This window comes from Equus asinus, chromosome 4 (genome assembly GCF_041296235.1).
Source record: "Equus asinus isolate D_3611 breed Donkey chromosome 4, EquAss-T2T_v2, whole genome shotgun sequence".
Taxonomy (NCBI): Eukaryota; Metazoa; Chordata; class Mammalia; order Perissodactyla; family Equidae; genus Equus; species Equus asinus.
In genome coordinates, this window is record NC_091793.1 from 36,871,415 (window position 1) to 36,887,872 (window position 16,458).

The 16,458-nt window shown below is 49.4% G+C and overlaps 1 protein-coding gene and 1 long non-coding RNA gene across 2 annotated transcripts in view; one reads left to right on the forward strand and one right to left on the reverse strand.

Moving 5' to 3' along the window:
• The window catches only part of ELK3 (ETS transcription factor ELK3), a 66,262-nt gene that overhangs the window by 28,490 nt on the left and 21,314 nt on the right, over positions 1–16,458 (forward strand). The window lies entirely within an intron of this gene.
• On the reverse strand, positions 2,260–8,388 carry LOC123276056 (uncharacterized). Its single transcript, XR_006512324.2, has 3 exons — positions 8,205–8,388; positions 7,039–7,507; positions 2,260–6,208 (listed from the first exon to the last, which is right to left on the reverse strand). It is a non-coding gene; the product is annotated as an uncharacterized lncRNA (long non-coding RNA).

Below are 16,458 nucleotides of genomic sequence, written 5' to 3' on the forward strand. Positions count from 1 at the left end.
ATTGCACTGTCTGATGCTGCCTCGCAGATGGTTTATTGTTTTGCGTTTTCCCCAGGTTGTAAGTTACACAATGGGAATTGGAGCCCTCTGAAGGAAAACAGTCATCTTGCCTGCTGGCAGGGTGCCTAAAAGCATGGCTTTGAGACAAAAAGAAAAAAATTTCATTGTTTTAAATCAAGGTATCAGAGAAAAAGAGTCCTGCCTCAGTGTCTGTGACTTGGTTTTCCCTCTTCATGGGGCCTGGGTGTTGGAGTTGACTGTGTGTCCTCAGCCCAAAGGGAGGTCGTGGGCTGGACACACTCCTCAAAAGACTGGCAAAGCCATCGCTGCTCAGACCACACCTGGTCCCCTGTGAGCGGATTTTTCAAATCTCTAGGGAAAGAGTTTCAGAGCCTGCAGTCACCCAGCACGTTTGGAACTTTCTGGGTCTGCCGAACACTTCCTACCCTCCTTTAAACCACAGCAGCCCCATGAGACAGTCCTGCTGGCCTCTCCTCCTTTGTCAGATGAGGACGTGGGCGCTTTGTTGAAAAACCTGCCCAGCTCTTGCAGCCAGGAAGCCACAGAGCCAGGCTGCCTAGTTCCTGGCCCAAAGGCACACATCCTCCCTTCTGGGCTGTTCGTTTCCTTTGCCTCTGAACACCTGAGTTCCAGGTGGGCAATCAGGCAGCTGAACGCTTGAGTTCCAGGTAGGCATTCAGCCAGCACAAAGGGATTGCAACCTTATAAATTTTTGTTTATTATCAAGTGCTTCAGTACTAAAAAATCTGGTGTATGCTGGGTGTCAGGTTGAGCCCAAGGCCAAAGGTGCGAGTCGCCAGTGTGGCCTGCTCGCTGTGGTTGTTGTCCTTTCCCTCTCTTGCTGAGGCTGAGCTTGAGGTCTGGCCATGTCACCTTGACGAGCCAGCTGGCACTAACAGGGCAGGAGCAGCTCTTGTCCAGTGTCTCCTGCAGGCTTCGCCACCAGAAGATGCCCTACGTACGTCCTTTGACTTGTGTCCATCACACCCATGCACGTCCACACAATACATGTATGTGCTTAGACAATATACATGTGTGTATACACAGTACTCGTGCATGTACACACGGCCATTTGAATCTTTCTCATGAAATGTCCTCAAGTGGTGAGTAAGAGTGACCGTTAGACTCCTAATGTAATTTTAAGTGAAAAGAAGAGGGGAGATGAGGATGAAGGAGAAGAGAGAGGAGTTGGAGGGCAAGAGGGGGATGGGGAGGGGAGGGAGAGAGAGGGAGGAAGAGGAAGAGACATGGCAAAAGAAGGTTACAAAAATTATACCATGTTTTACGTTTTACAATGAACGCTTCTTTCACTTTGGCCAGTGTTACTATGTGATCAGATGTATAAATTGAACCATTGTTCAAGTTGAACATGAAAGTATCAGGGTAAGCCCACTGATACTTACCCAGAGCCTGCTCTGCCTGGGGGGCATAAATTAGGTGCCTCCCCACCTGGACAGCTGTGTTCTTCTTTCCTGTTGTCTTTTCTGTCCCTTACTAGCTTTCTTCTCTTCACTCTTGGCTGAAACCACACATCCCTTGGTTTGTCCTAATAGGGAAGTTTTCCTGCCAGATTGGACAAGCATGAGAATACCATTATTTTTATAAGTTATATGTTATATTTTTAGCTCATTCCAGAATCTTGGAAATGGGCAGAGAAAAAAAAGTGGAAAATGTGTATAAAACTTTGCAGAAGGCGTCAGAGGAGAGGAACGTACAGGCTAATGGTGTCAGCTTGGGGCTGAGGCACTTGAATCACTGTTCCTCCAAAAATGCGCCCCCCCCCCCCCCGCTGAATCACCCCATTATTATAGCGAGGTGGTTAATAGCATGAACCGCAGGGTGAATCGTCTAGGCTTGAATCCAGCTCTGTGACTGTGGGTGCTTTGCCTAATCTCTCTGGGTCTCACATTCCTTTTCTGTAAAATGGGTACAATAGCAGAGTCCACACCGTGGGGTTGTGGTGGGGATTGGTTGAATTAACCCATGATCAGTACTGAGAACAGTGCCCCCAAACACCTTAGGTGCTACAGAGTATTAGCCAGAGTAGTAACACAGACGATATTTTCATTATCGCTAATTAAAAGTGTTCAGACAGGTGCAAAGGAGGAAATTAGGCCGTTTGTGCTGCCTTCCTGCACAAGCCCACACAGAGGCAGAACAGCTCTTTTCACCTCTGAGCTCTCAGGAGCACATTGTCATGCTGTCTAAGGACTAAAGGAGGACAACTGCAATTTCTTTACCATGTTCCATATTTTTCTTTATTTAGACTGTTCTGAAAGTTGAACTACTAAGATGCTTTAATATTTAAATGCCTCTTCCTTGCCCCTCTGAATCAAAGCACACACTTCTCTGTGCATCCCCGGCTGGAGCCAGCCTCCGCCTTTCCCGGGCCCCATTTCATCTAGCTGGCTTCCTCATAAAATTGTCTTCCCCGTGGTCTCCTGGCTCCCGCCCCCCCCCCTTTTGTTGCTCTGGTACCTTGCACAGGATCGGACACACATTAGTTGCTCAGTAAATGCGAAATGAATGAGCAAATGGCTAACATAAGAAAGCGGATGCTCCCCAAACACCAATCACTAATATAAAAATTGGACATTAAATGCTAAACTTAACCAAAAAGGCACTGCCTTTTGCTTCTGGTACTGTAGCAGTTTCCTAGGGCTGTTGGAACAGATAACCACAAAGTGGGTGGCTTCGAACAGCAGACAGTTATTCTCACAGTTCAGGAGGCCAGAAGTTTGAAATCCAGTATCAGCGGGGCCAGGCTCCCTCTGAGAGTCTGGGTAGATTTCTTCCTGGCCTCTTCCTATCTTCTGGTGGTAGCCATCAATCCTTGGTGTTCTTGGCTTATGGCTGCATCACTCCAGCCTCTGCCTCTGTCATCACCCAGCGTTCTCCCTGTGTGTCTGTGTCCAAGTTTCCCTGTTATAAGGTCACTAGGTCTATTGGATTGGGGACCATCTTAATGACCCTATCTTAAATAGGTTATATCTGAAAAGACCCTGCTCCCAAATAAGGTCACGTTCACAGGTGCTGGGGGTTAGGACTTCAACATTCCTTGTGGGTGTCATACTTCCACCCGTAACACGGACACGTATTTCAGACACTGCTGGGCTTTTGTGTGGAATTTTGAATTTTCATTTATAATTTTCAAAATTACACAGGGAGAGCCTTGGAGGTGATGGTTTGATTCCAACAAATCCTAAAGGAAAACTGTTCCCAGTGACATGCATGGCAACTGGCTTCAACAGCAGGTATGAAACCTGATTGTATGACAGGCACGCCAGGGTGTGGCCACCGTGTGCCAGGCACTGCGCTGGGTCCCCAAGGTGGGAGCAAAGGTGAGGAAGAGGAGACCTGCCTTGGAGGGATTCAGAGTCTTTGGGAATTCAGCAGTTCCCTGTGCCGGAAGAGCAGACGATTTTAATGAATGACTTAGATGGGAAGAAAAGCCGCCCTGATGCTTCCGATGCTGGATTAGCAATGGCTGAGGTTCCCTACTCCACCTGCGTTTCTGTGCATCCCCATTTCAAACACCTGAGGGAAGGCTGGAGGGTCTGGGTTTTGCGACCCAGCACTGCCAACGACCTGCTTCCCCGCTTACAGCTTTGGAGGAGGCTGCTGGGCAAACACAGTCAGAATCCCAAGAAAGGACAGATGCCCAGTCCAGGATGCGGCACGTTTTATTCCCCAGGCTTGGACTGAAGCCCCTGTTCCGCTTGGAAATGTGCAGGCAGTGGGAGGATGCCTGTGTTTGGGCCCGTGAGGGCACAAACCGGAGCTGACAGAGACCTGGCTCCTGCTTGGGCGGTCCACAGTCACCCGTTCTCCTCAGTCTCGCTGTAAGCCTGTGGAGGTGGGTTTGTTCATTATAGTCCTGATGGTTTGAATTTTGGGGTAGAGTTTCTTTTTTTCCCTTAGATTTAAACTGAGACTTCCAGAAGGTTCTTTATAACCTGATGTAATAATAAAGATCTCTTTCAGGGATTTTATTTATTAGCAAGTTTAACAACTGTTTTTCACTCTTTAATGTCGGACAGACTTGGTTTTTAAGTCTTTCATCTTAGGGTGGAGAAGCGAGGGGTCTGTGCCCAGAGCGTGCCTGTAACTGGCCTCAGGATCTGCCCACACATGGGCCCAAGTCTGAGGGGCTTGAGGAATGGCTGGGATTCACAGCATATATTCACGTCTTGAGTAAGTTCTGGGTGGGGTCCAGGTATACATCCATCTCCAGAGGACATTCCCGGTTCTTCACCTCTGCCTTTTCTCCTGTCGTTCAGCCATTCCTTTGAAAACATACTCCGTCCCCTTGAGTGGCACAGCAGCTGGTGGGGGAGACAGACATGCAAACCAACTGGAATAGAGCATGTTGTGTAAAGTGCTAGCTTGGCCATGCTACCAGTATCTCCCAGGAAAGAGAGGGAGGGAAGGAAAGGTGGAGAGAAGGCCACCAGAGCTCAGGGCACCTGACCTGGGTCCAGAGGAGTGAGAAGGAGTTTACCAAGCTGAAAACAGGGAAGGGTGTGCTAGGAAAGGGAACAGCATGTGCCAACGCAGGGAGATGTGAAAGAGTTTGACTTTTTCAAGCACGGAGTATTTATTTAGGGAATGGGGGAGAGATGAGGTTGGAAGAGTGAGGGAGGAATGGAACATGGGGTGTATCATGCCTAAGAGTTGGAACTTTAATGTGAGGGCAACGGAGAGCTCATGAAGGAGTGTAAGGTAGAGAGTGCCAGGATCAGATTTGCATTTGAGAAATAAAATCTTTGTCTCTTCTTACTCTTCCTGGTGTTGACTGTGTCACAGTCTGACACCACAGCTGTGATATTTTTGGCCAGTTACCACCCATCGATTTCTCTCTGCTGGCTGAGTTGGCGCTATCACTGCCTCAGATCAGGGCCTGCATGCCCCTCTCTAGAACTGCCCGGGTGGGGGGCGGGGAGGAGGAAGATGGTGGAGTCTGCCACTTGCCTACACAGGGCAACTGTCTTCTGCTCATGGGAAGCCGAAGCCATAGACTGGGTTGCTGCAGAAGGAGATGTGGAAGCTTACACAATCCCTCATCCTTTTCCATCCAGCAGAGCTTTTGTCCTTGTTGTTGTTGGCGGTGAGCATTCATCCTGGGGGGAGGCTGAACGCTCTGCCAGCTCCCTTCTCATCAGGAGATTGAAATGGTGATATGATGAAAAATCCTCCCGTCTCCACAGCAACATCCCAGCTTATCCTCACAATGTACTGAACAGTCTTTACTTAATTGGAAGGGGTTTAGGGGAGACAGGCAAGACAGAGTCATTGGCAATATATTCCTGGAAGTTGAATGCATCACCTTCTTAATTTAATTGGATAATTCATTTTAAATTGGGTGTGCAATCACGACAGGAAAATGTTCGTATTAATAATACATATCTGAGATCGACTGCCTGTGCCAAGAAGCCTGGCCCTGGTGGAATTCTTTAATTCTCCAAAATAAATTTTGTGGAGGTAAAATGAGGTGTCCTCTGTCCAAGTGTAGAAAGAACAAAAGTCCAGCAAGCATTTGTATCCTGGAACTTTCTAGAACACCTTGGTTGGTTGCAGACTTCCACAGAAGACCTGTGTATCCTGGACTCCTTTTGGGGGTGTTTTGTGTATCGAAGATGCCCTCTGTGCCCAGCCCTGGGTCTGAGTGTTAAGGGCCTGGCGTGTTTTGTTAGTGTCTCTTTTTTTCCTTTGTGGCCTGTCAGCTGCTCAGATGGTTTGAAGAATAACAGATGGTAACTGGGCTTTGCCTGGGGGCCGAAAGGATAACCGGGGCCTCTCTGCAAGCTTTTGGTTCTGGAAGCTGCCTAGAGACCTGTAGGGTAGCTGATTGCCTCCTGGAGGTCTTCCAGTCTGGTCACATTGCCCTGGGAGATGGCAGCTGGCATGAAGGAGCTGGGCTGCAGGGGGCACACTGCGTGTTGATTGGGGGTGCTGCTTGTCTTGCACATGTTTCCAAGCCAGCTTCCCTGTGGCACTCAGTGTTCCCCCAAATAGGGCAGTTGCTAAGAAACACCGGAGTCTTGGGAGTACTTTCAACACTGTGTTGATGAGGCTGCTGTGCTCGGCGCTCAGCTGCCAAGGCTCCGGCAGCCTGGCCAATTCCGCTGACGTCAGGCTGTTGCCCAAGCCGACACCGGTTTGCCGGCATGAGCGTTCCTGCTTCTGGCTGCAGGAAAATTGAGTGGTTGTGTAGACAAACTGACAAAACCCCGAACATTCCCATCATACCACCCACCGCCCACCATCCACCCACCGGCCCAGCTGCTCCTCTGTGGGGCCTCCTCCCCACCTCCTGCCTGGGCTCCAACAACAGTTTATCTCAGTTTCTACCCCAAATTTGTGACATAAGGAGGGGAAGCTCACATGTACGGAGCGTTTGGAGTAAGCCAGGCACTGTGCTAGATATTTTTACAGTTACCAACTCGTTTTCTAACATGTGAAACGCCTCTCGTCGCAGTCAGTAATGGGCCCATTTTAGAGGTGAAGATACTGAGTCTGAGAGAGGTCAAGGAACAGATCCAAGACAAAGCAGCTGGTAAGCAGCAGAGCTCTCCGCCTAGGAGTCTTGAGCCTGAGGTCTGTGCTCAGGATTATGAAGCGGGAAGATCACACGGTTGCAGAGCTCTGGGCCCACCTTGAAACTGTATTCCTGATATTGCTGGTTATCACCCCAGGGCAGCAGAGAGAGGAGACCAGCCCCCAACATTTCTCGCTCCAACTGACGATGGGAAACCTGCTGGCAGCCTTCTCTGAGCCGGCTGAAAATGCAAGGTGTTGGTTCTGGAGGCCCCAGGACACCCTACACTGTGGGTCCAGATGACGCTTCCTAAGGAAAGCCAGATTGGAGCACCGCCCCCCTCTGCCTGTGCAGCCCCAGCTCCCTGCGGCCTCCAGGAGAGACTGCAAACTCCCTTCACCATCTGGCCCCGAGCTGACCACCTCCCCTGCACCACCAACCACCGCCCCCCGCAACCCCGACTCGGCATCTTCTCAGACCTCCTTGTTGCCTGGCTCTGCCTCTGCCTTTCCTGCCTGGCCATCCAGCTCGTCCTCAGACTCCTCGGCTTCACCTCCTCCGGCCGCTGCCCACACTGGTGTTCCTTCTCCGCTCTGCTTTCCTGCTGTCCTTGTGCTTGCCTCACTGACCGGGGCCTGTCGTCCTCACCACTCCCAGCATCTCTGCAGCACGGGGGCGCAGTGCTGCCGATGCACGTAGGATGGAGGTAGGACCAACGAGCATGGCGACAAGCACACGTGCTTCCCTCTGGTATAGAAAGAAGCCGTCATCTTGGAATGTCAGCACTGGAAAGGACGTAACAGACCATCTGCCCTGCCCACCCCTCCTTTAGCAGGAGAGGGGTGGTGAATTTTCAAGAAAATTGGTGACAAAACCAGGATGAGAACATGCTCCCAGACTCCTGTGGCTCCCACTCCTGGTGCCATCTGCCAGCGCTGGAGGTGGCTGCTGAAAGTGAGAAGGTCATTGTTAGCAGCTCTCCCCCACAGGCAGGGGACACGGGGAGACATGTGCTGGGGGAGCAGTTGTACATTTTATTAACACTCGGGAGGCCTTTAATAAAAATACCCTTGAGTGTTGAAAGCCACGGGGGAGCCAAGGCTCCAGGTCCAGCCGCATCGGTGAGCCCAGAGCGGGTGGGAGAGCGCTTGCTCAGTCCCTCTGAGGCTCCGCCAGGCCAGGGGCCCCTCAGCTGCAGTGCCCTCAGGGTAGCACCGGTACCCGGGCAGAGACGGTGCACACTGCCACTTAGCAGTGCCAGAGAATAAAGAAATCTCAGCCCAAACCGCAAGGAAACCTCCCCCGGGAGTCGGCCAATTCCGAGATGGAGTTGGAGCCCTTTATTGGCAGCACATTATTCTTAGAAGTTGAAAGTGGGGTGTGGGGGGGGGGGTGTGTGTGCGTGTGCGAGTATACACGCTCCAAGCTTAAGCTTTAGATGGAGGACAGCTCTGGCTTCATCTGACTCAGGGCCTACGGCAAGGTGACAGCGTGAGGCAGGCTGAGCACTCAGGAAGGGCCAGATCGCCCCCTCCCTCCCCTCACTGGAAAGAGACTTTAGGAAAGAGGTGGAGGTTTCCTAGGGACGCTGTAAAACATTCCCACCAACAGCGTGGCTCAAAACAACAGAAATTTATTCTCTCACTGTTCTGGAGGCTGGAAGTCTGAAATCAAGGTGTCAGCAGGGCCCCGCTCCCTCTGAAGGCTCCAGGGAAAATCCTTCCTTGCCGCTTCCAACATCTCTTGGCTCCTGGCAATCCTTGGCGTTCCTTGGCTTGTAGCTGCATCACTCCAGTCTCTGCGTCTGTCTTTACATGGCCTTCTTCTCTGTTGTCTCTCTGTGTCCTTTCCTCTTATAAGGACACCAGTCAGTGAATTCAGCGCCCACCCTAACTCCAGGATGATTCCATCTTGACATCCTTAACTGATGATGTATGCGAAGATACTATTTCTAAATAAGGTCACATTCTGAGGTTCTGGGTGGACATGAATTTGGGGGGGCACCATTCAGCTCCCTGCGAGGGGATGGGCTGCCCCGGCTAGAAGTAGCTCGGGTTGATGGGTCGAAGGAGCCCTTTCATAGCTGTTCTATACGGTGGCAGGTGTGAGGGGAGCCTGCCTACAGCAAATTCATAGCAGAGCCCAGCACGGCCAGGCGACTGCTCAGCCTCTGCTCTCCCGGGTTCAGAAGGCAGGGAATGAGAGGGGGCAGGGTCTGCTGCTGCCCTTCCGAGCAGAAGGCAGACGACAGAGGCCATAGGCCAGATTCACTTCCTTTGCTGTTCCTCAGAGCCTAGCAAGGAGCCTTCCCTAGGAACGCGTCTGCAATGTTTGTTGAGAGACTGTTTTCTTGGAAGAGGAGGAACTTGAGCATGACTCCTACAGTGAGTACTTGTTCTAACTCTGGAGAGAGGACAGTTGAGTTTTGTGTCAGGAAAGAGTGAGTCAGACCGTGGTCTGAACGGGAACCCAAAACAAGGAGCTGAAGAAAGGGTGTTGGCCAGGGCGCCGGCGGCCCAGAGACATGCTCTGCTCCTTACTAGCTTGTGATCGTGGCTCGGAGCCTTGGGTCCCTCCTCTCTCAAATGGGGATCAGAGTGTGTGAGGCTTCCACGAGATAACATGTAAGCCTTCTGTAAACCGTAAAGTGAGGGACCCATATAAGGAATTTTGATTGCTTGAAGGCAGAATAAAATGAAAAGGCACTGTCATCTAACAAGGAGGCTGTAGTTACTCATTGCTTGCTAAGCGGAATTCCACGAGGTGAGTGGTCATGTTCTGAAGACCTGTGTCAGCGAGGCACTGACATACATTGGTCTTTTAGAATAAACTGCCCCGTGAGGTATTTTTATTCCCTTTAGAGGGGAGCACACTGAGGCCTACAGAAGTTCCACACCTTCCCCAAGGTGTTGATAAGTAGAGAAGCTGGGATTCGAACCCAGGTCAGTTCACCCCCTTGCCGGTTCTGCCCATCACAGCTCTTGGCGTGTGCCCTCATGTGGGATGCTTGGAGGAGCTGGGCACCCCTCCCCCTGCTCGCTACAAGCACTTCTGCACACTGGGGGCCAAATCAGGCTGTGTGTGGACATTCGCTGCCTGTTGTCGTCCTGTCACCCTTGTCTCTTGGACATCACCCACTTAGAGGTGGGCTTCCGATGTCTAGTCTGCTGTGGTGGGACTGCCAGGTCCCTGGTGCCTCCTGCAAGGTGTCCCATCAAGGCAGGCACGTCTTCTACCCTCTGGTGGGCAGAGGCAGTTCAAGAAGAGTCCTCAGGGAGAGCCAGCCTTCCCCGTGAGGAGCTGCAGATAACCATTTCTGAGCAAGGACCGTGCTTCCTTAGCACAAAGCTGGGTTTCCCAGGCGCTCCACAGCCACCCCACAATTACTCTGGAATGCAGAACCCGCGGTCCTGACGGCTTGACGGAGCAGCAGCCTCTGAGCCAACAGCAGCTGCTTTCTGGGCAAGGGTGCCGTGGTGGGACAGAAAAGGCTTCCTCTTGGCTCTGGATACAAATGGGTTCACACTTCAGCTCCACCGGTCACAAGCTGTGTGATCTTAGGCTAGTAAGCTTTTTAGAGCCAGCTTCTTTTAAAACAGAAGGAAACAAAACAAAACTTAATTGACAAGTAATACATATTAAATACAGGTTATTTTTTTAAATGTGAAAATTCAGATAAGCAAAAAGAAATATTACAAGTCACTGGTAATCCTTCCACTGTTAAATTTTATTATAGATCTTTCAAGATTAGTCTATCTTTTTCTTTGATATATATAATTATTTCATTAAAATAATGGAATCATCTCATGCGTGCTGCTTTTTTCACTCAATGTATATTTAAAGACGTGGGGAAATGTTAACAACGTATTATCCTCTAAAATAGCTACATGGTATCCCAGTGTAAGGCCCTCCCAGTATTTAACCCACCTCTATGGTGTGGGAAATTGGGTACAATCTCACTGGCCCACCAAGAGCCTCAACTTCTTCATCTTTAAAATGGGATCACAGGGGCCATCTTGCACAGTGGCTGTGCGTGTACAGCACGTGGTGGGCCCTCATACGTGCTTGCTTCTCTCCTTTGCCCTTTCTGGCCACTGGCTGTTTTCACAGTGAGATGAACGTCCCATCCCACTTCTCCTGCCCCAGGATCTCAGTGGCAGGAGCCCCAGGCCAGCAGCCCTCCTCGTACCCACCCCCCCACCCCGCTTCCCCCCGCCACCCCCAGCCACGGTCCATCCACAGCAGACCCTGTGGAGCTGGGCTGCTCCCTCCTGTCTGGGCAGCGCGTTTCCTGCTCTGAGAGACATTGGAGAACAGTGGGGATCAGCTGGGGTGTCTGGTTAGTGTCCGCACCACTCGTCGGGCTGGACGTGCAGGGTCCCTGCTGAAGCTGCTGTGGCCTTCTAAGTGGGACCCTCGGATTCCACAGTCCTTTGCATCTGCTGCCCCCCGAGGGCCGGCCCCCTCTCCTCCCCCAACCCCTGACTTAATTGGAGTGTGTGAGGTTTTCTTCACAGTGGATGTCAATGCTGGCCACACTAGGCATGATATCCTGTAAGCCTTCAGTCTCTTTCTTGTCTGAACCTAACTAAATAAAACATGATGTTGCCCCTGCTTGGTCGAGCTGTGTAAACCAGATGTCATTCTGTCTGCCATGTGACTCAACTCTTTACCCAGAACTGTGGATAAAGCAAGTGGGACACACATAGCCTTCTAAGAGGTTTATTTTGACTCTGCAGTTGTCATTAGAGCTGTTAAGAGATGTTTTCTTTTGTTTTTGCTTAAACGGGAGTGAGAAAATAATGATAATACCAAGAGCTACTGTATCTCGCAGGCTCATCATGTGTGGCTGTACCGGGCGTTCTGCTGTAAGCTTTATATGGGTCGTCTCATTCAGTCCCATGAGGCAAGCGGTACATCAGTCCCTATTTTATGGATGAGGAAGCTAAGGCACCTGCCTGGGAAGAGGTGGGGGTGGCATTTGAACTCAGGCAGTGACTCTGGAACTGCTCCTTGTAATCCCAGTGGCAGCCCTTGTGACGGGGTCAAGTGGGTATTTACGGAAAGATCCCCCGCTCTGTGCTCTGGTCCAGCCCTGCTCCAGGGCTGGGTTCAGAAAAGGCTGGGCTGCCTGTTAGCAAGAATCTTCTGCACAAGCTTGCCTGCTTGCTTCCTGAGCTGCTGACATTTCACAGTTTTGAGAACAAGATAGGAAAGTTGCAGAATCAGAGGGCAGGAGTCCTCTAGTTCCTGGGAGCCCTCAAATGGTGGAGAATTTAGGGGTAGCTGTACTGATGCAGAACCCACAGCTGCTCTGGTCCTCCTGGGGCCGGGAGCAGCCCCTGGGAAGGGGAGCCCTGGAGAGGAGTGAGAGCTGGCATGAGAAGTCTGAGCACGGAAAGTCCAATGCGCGATCTTAGATCTAGATTGGGGTGCCGGGCCAGAGCCGACACATGCGACAGATCTTTGCCCAGTACATCGATAAGTGAAGTTACATTTTATTAAGCTCTCACAGGAGGTGTGAGGTTGTAGGGGTTTGCTTGGCCTCCTGTGTCTGTCTGGGAGTTTTCAGTTTAAAAATGCAGCAGAAAAGCACACGCAGGTGTACGTATGGGATGCAGTCACACGGAGTTTTAACCAGCCTGGAGATTAGCCACAGAAAACCGCGTCTCTCATGGGGAGAAGCCTCTGGCTTCCTGCCTGGCCCAGTTCTCTCCAGTGAGAGTCATTCATTCAACAAGCATGTAGTTAACTTAATATTATCCTTAATAACATCAAAATTAAGAAGATCAATTCAATTCCACAAGCATCTCTTCATCACCTAGCACTATATATAATTTCTTTTAAAAATCACAATAGTTAATAGACATATGTCTAATTTATCCACAATCTGGGATTATTTACACAGGCTCCTTCTTCCTCTTCAGTGGGAGGAGAAGGCAGAATTGAGTGTGTGTACATATTTAAACACACCCACGGACACTCCTAGTTTTCTAAGGAAGCGTGGAACCTGTCAGAGCTGCAGACAGCACTGAGGGGCTGGAAACGTGACCTGCTCTCAGGGATTTCCAGCCCGTTAGGGTGGAATAACTGAGGGAGGCTCTCACGGGATCCCTCTGTCACCAGAGGTAGCTGCTGAGTCGGGCAGGATTCCTTTGCACAAGTCAGCTATAGTCCTGTCCCAGAGAGACAGCTTGCCCCTTGGGCTCCTGCATTCTCAACACTCCAATTTGCCAGTGGTGATGGCGAGAGTAGTTTGGGAGCTGAGCTTCCACTTTCGCCTGGAACTGCCGCTTAGGGTATGTTAGGTGGATGTTGCTTTCCCCCTCGCTGAAGCTGGTCTCATCCCAGCTGCCTGTACCCTCACACCGAATGCCAGGTCCTGGGTCCACCCTGGTTGTGAATGCACCTTTAATGGGCAATTACGAACAAAGAGGCTGGACCCACGTGGGTGAAGGGAAGCAGATGTGTGCAACTGTCGCTCGAAAACCACACTGGAGAGAGTCTCTTAGCTCCACCGCACACCAACAGCATTTGTCATGTTACCAGGCAACTCTGAGCAACAAATACTTGTGAGTCTGGGAAGAAGGGGTGAAAACCAGACTTTTTCTAAATATCCTCGTCACTTTTCATAATAAGAGCCCATAGCCTAGTGCTTTTGCATCCTGGCCAGGCGCTCTGAAGTGAGACTGCCCAAGTACCAGCTTGTGATCGTGGGTCAAGTGATACTCTCTGAGCCTCAGTTTGCCTATCTCCAAAATGCGGAATACAGTAATTCTAATCTCTCAGAGGATTCAAGGAGTTGACGGTGGTCAAGTTCTTAGTGCAGAGCCTGACAGATAATATGTGCTCAGCAACCACTACCTAAAATTGTTCCCCATACTGTGAGTTTTCTTAGGAAACCCCTCATGAGGCAAATTCTTGAAAGGAAACCTCCCCTTGGAAACCACAGAGAGATCTTCAAACATACCTGCCACACACTGGGGGCTGTCAGTCGAGCTGCCAGTTACACACCTCCTCTGAGCCCACTTACCTACTGAGGTCTCCGGCCATGGGCATCCTGGCGGTGGGCTTTTCTTCCCGGCTCCCCTCATGTGAGCAGGTGTCCCGAGTGCAGAGTTGGGCTCTCAACCAGCAGGGCTGGCGCTGGGCTGCATTGCTTTGACCTGCTCTCTCTACCTGACCGTCCCCTCTTCTTTCCCGGTTCCCTTCCCAGCCTTTAGTTCTGGCAGAGGTTCCAGATTGTCCAGCTAGTCAGATCTAATCCATCTTTCCCATTGGCCTCTAGAGAAGTGAGACCCGCCCTCGTTCTTTCCAAAAGCTATGTCTTCTTCCCTTTGGCCAGCTCCTTAAATTGTCTCCATTCCCGTCACTGTGTAACCTTTCCCTGAAAGTCTCTTGGTGTCCAGACAGCTCTCTTGGCAGAGGCAGCGGCTGCTGAAGGGCCATCCTGCTACAGCTGAGTTCAGGGTCCTGTGCAGGTCCCCGTTTTTCATACTCAGAGTAGGTTTTAACATGTTATGGCAGTCACCATCTAGCCATGGAAAGTTCCCACCACCTTCCATTTAAACATGTAAAATTCTTAAGAGTCCTCATGTTCTGGATGGACCTTGAGAGCATCATTATTAAGTGAAATAAGTCAGAGAAAGAGGGATGCTGTATGATAGCACTTGTATGTGGAATCTAGAAAAGCTGAACTCATAGAAACATAGTAGATCGATGGTTAGCACGGGCTGGAGGTGGGGAAATGGGGAGATGTTGGTCAAAGGGTGCAAACTTCCAGCTCTAAGATGAATGAGTTCTGGGGATGGAATGTACAGCATGGTGACTCTAGTTAACAATAGCGTATTGTGTACTTGAAAGTTGCTAAGAGCTCTTAAATGTTCTCACCACCCCCACGACAAAATGGTAATTATGTGAGGTGAGGGATGTGTTAACTCACCTTATTGTGGGAAGCATTTCCCACTATATACGTGTATCAAATCATCACATTGTACACCTTAAACTTACACAATGTTGTATGTCAATTATATCTCCGAAAAGCTGGGAAGAAATATTCCTAATGTTCTTTTTTTTTAAACAGCTTTATTGAAGTATAATTCACATACCATCCAATTCACCCATTTAAAGTATACAATTCAATGACTTTGAGTATATTTACAGACCTGTGCATCCATCAGAACTATCAATTTTAGAACATTTTCACTATCCCCCCAAAAAACCTTACCTAATAGGTATCATCGCTCAGTTCCCTACCTAGACTCCAACCCTAGGAAATGACTCATCTACTTTGTTCTATAGATTTATCTGTTCTGGCCATTTTATATAAATAGATCAATCATACACTGTGTGGCCTTTTGTGCCTGACTCCTTTGACTTGGAATGCTGAATTCCAGGTGCTTCCGTGGTGCAGCATGGGGCAGTAATCATTCTTTTTCATGGCTGGATAATATTCTCGTGTATGAATATACCACATTTTGTTTATCCAGTTGTCAGTTGATAGTCATGTGGGTTGTTCCTTACGTTCTTTTCGACATATCAAGGCCCAGCTCGCTCTCTGAGATTGCCTTTCAATTCCCAGCCATTTTGTGAGGAGGAGAGGCATTCTTATCATTTTTATCACAGTCTCCAATTGTTTCCTGGTTTGCTTACGAATGCACTGCTGCTCAGACATTATGTTCTGAATGCTCATAATAAAATTAAAGGTTGGTTCTTTTTTTAAAAAAAAACTGTTTACAAGACCTGTCAGAAGAAATGATTCAGACTGTACAGTTTCTCTTTTCTCTTCTTTTTTTCTGTGTAAATATTTAGGCTTTAATAATTCCATCAGTTGAGATGAGTATTCAGTTGGCTGAGTATAAAATAACGTTTTCCCTCAGGGAGAAAAATACTATGAACGAAAAGCAAAAACACCTTAAAATTTTAGCAGAGGAACACACCAGGCCAGCATGCTTTCTTTTTACTAGGAACTGACTCAGGGTCAGGTGGCACCAGTGACACCCTTACTTAACCCTTTCCTGCTGCGAGCTGATTTCTTCCCGGCATGTTGTCTACCTAGGTCTGGTGCCGCCTCTGCAGAAATGCTGCCAATTCGGCCCAGGTGGGTCTTGTAAGTTTCCCCAAATTTCTTTGAAGGTTTGTAAGTGGCTGCCAGCTTTGCTAGTGTTGGGTGTGAGAATGTGGTCAGGCGGAGTAAATTGGATTTGGTGGGTTAAATTGCAGGCCAGAGCGCCAGGATGCCGGCACTGGAATTGTCCAGCTTCGAGTCTAATGTGCTCCGGTTGGTGAGCTGCTTGTGTGCTGGTGCTGAGCGAAGTTTCATCAGGATTTGCCTTATTGGGATTTCCAGTGCTGAATGGGGACCTTGTGTGTCCCTTCTTTAGATGCCTGCCCCGGAGGAATTCCTCCTTGAAAATCTCAGTGGCTGGTGAAAATGCCCTTCCCTCCTGACTGCTGGATAAATTCACTTGGGGGATTTGAGGATCCACGTGAGAAGGGCAAAGGCAAGTTCGCATGCCATGACGGAACAGGAGGGAAGCAAAGACGCGATCGACCTGTATTTATAAACCAAACTGATCACAAAGGGAACATCAGAATTTAATTAAATTTCATCTGTGTTGTATATTTGAAAGGTGCTGAGAGAGTAGATTTTAAAGTTCTCATCACAAGGAAAAAAGAATTTGTAATTACGTGAGTTGATGGATGTTAACTAGACTTATTGTGGTGCTCATTTCACAATATAGACAAATTTCGGATCATTGTGTGTACACCTGACACTAATATAATGTTCTATGTCAGTTATATCTCAACTTTAAAAAATTTCATCTCTACTAAGAGGTTCTTTGATTCCTTCCCTCCAAATTTGTGTGGAAATGTGAAAAAGCTTAGGCTTTAGAATG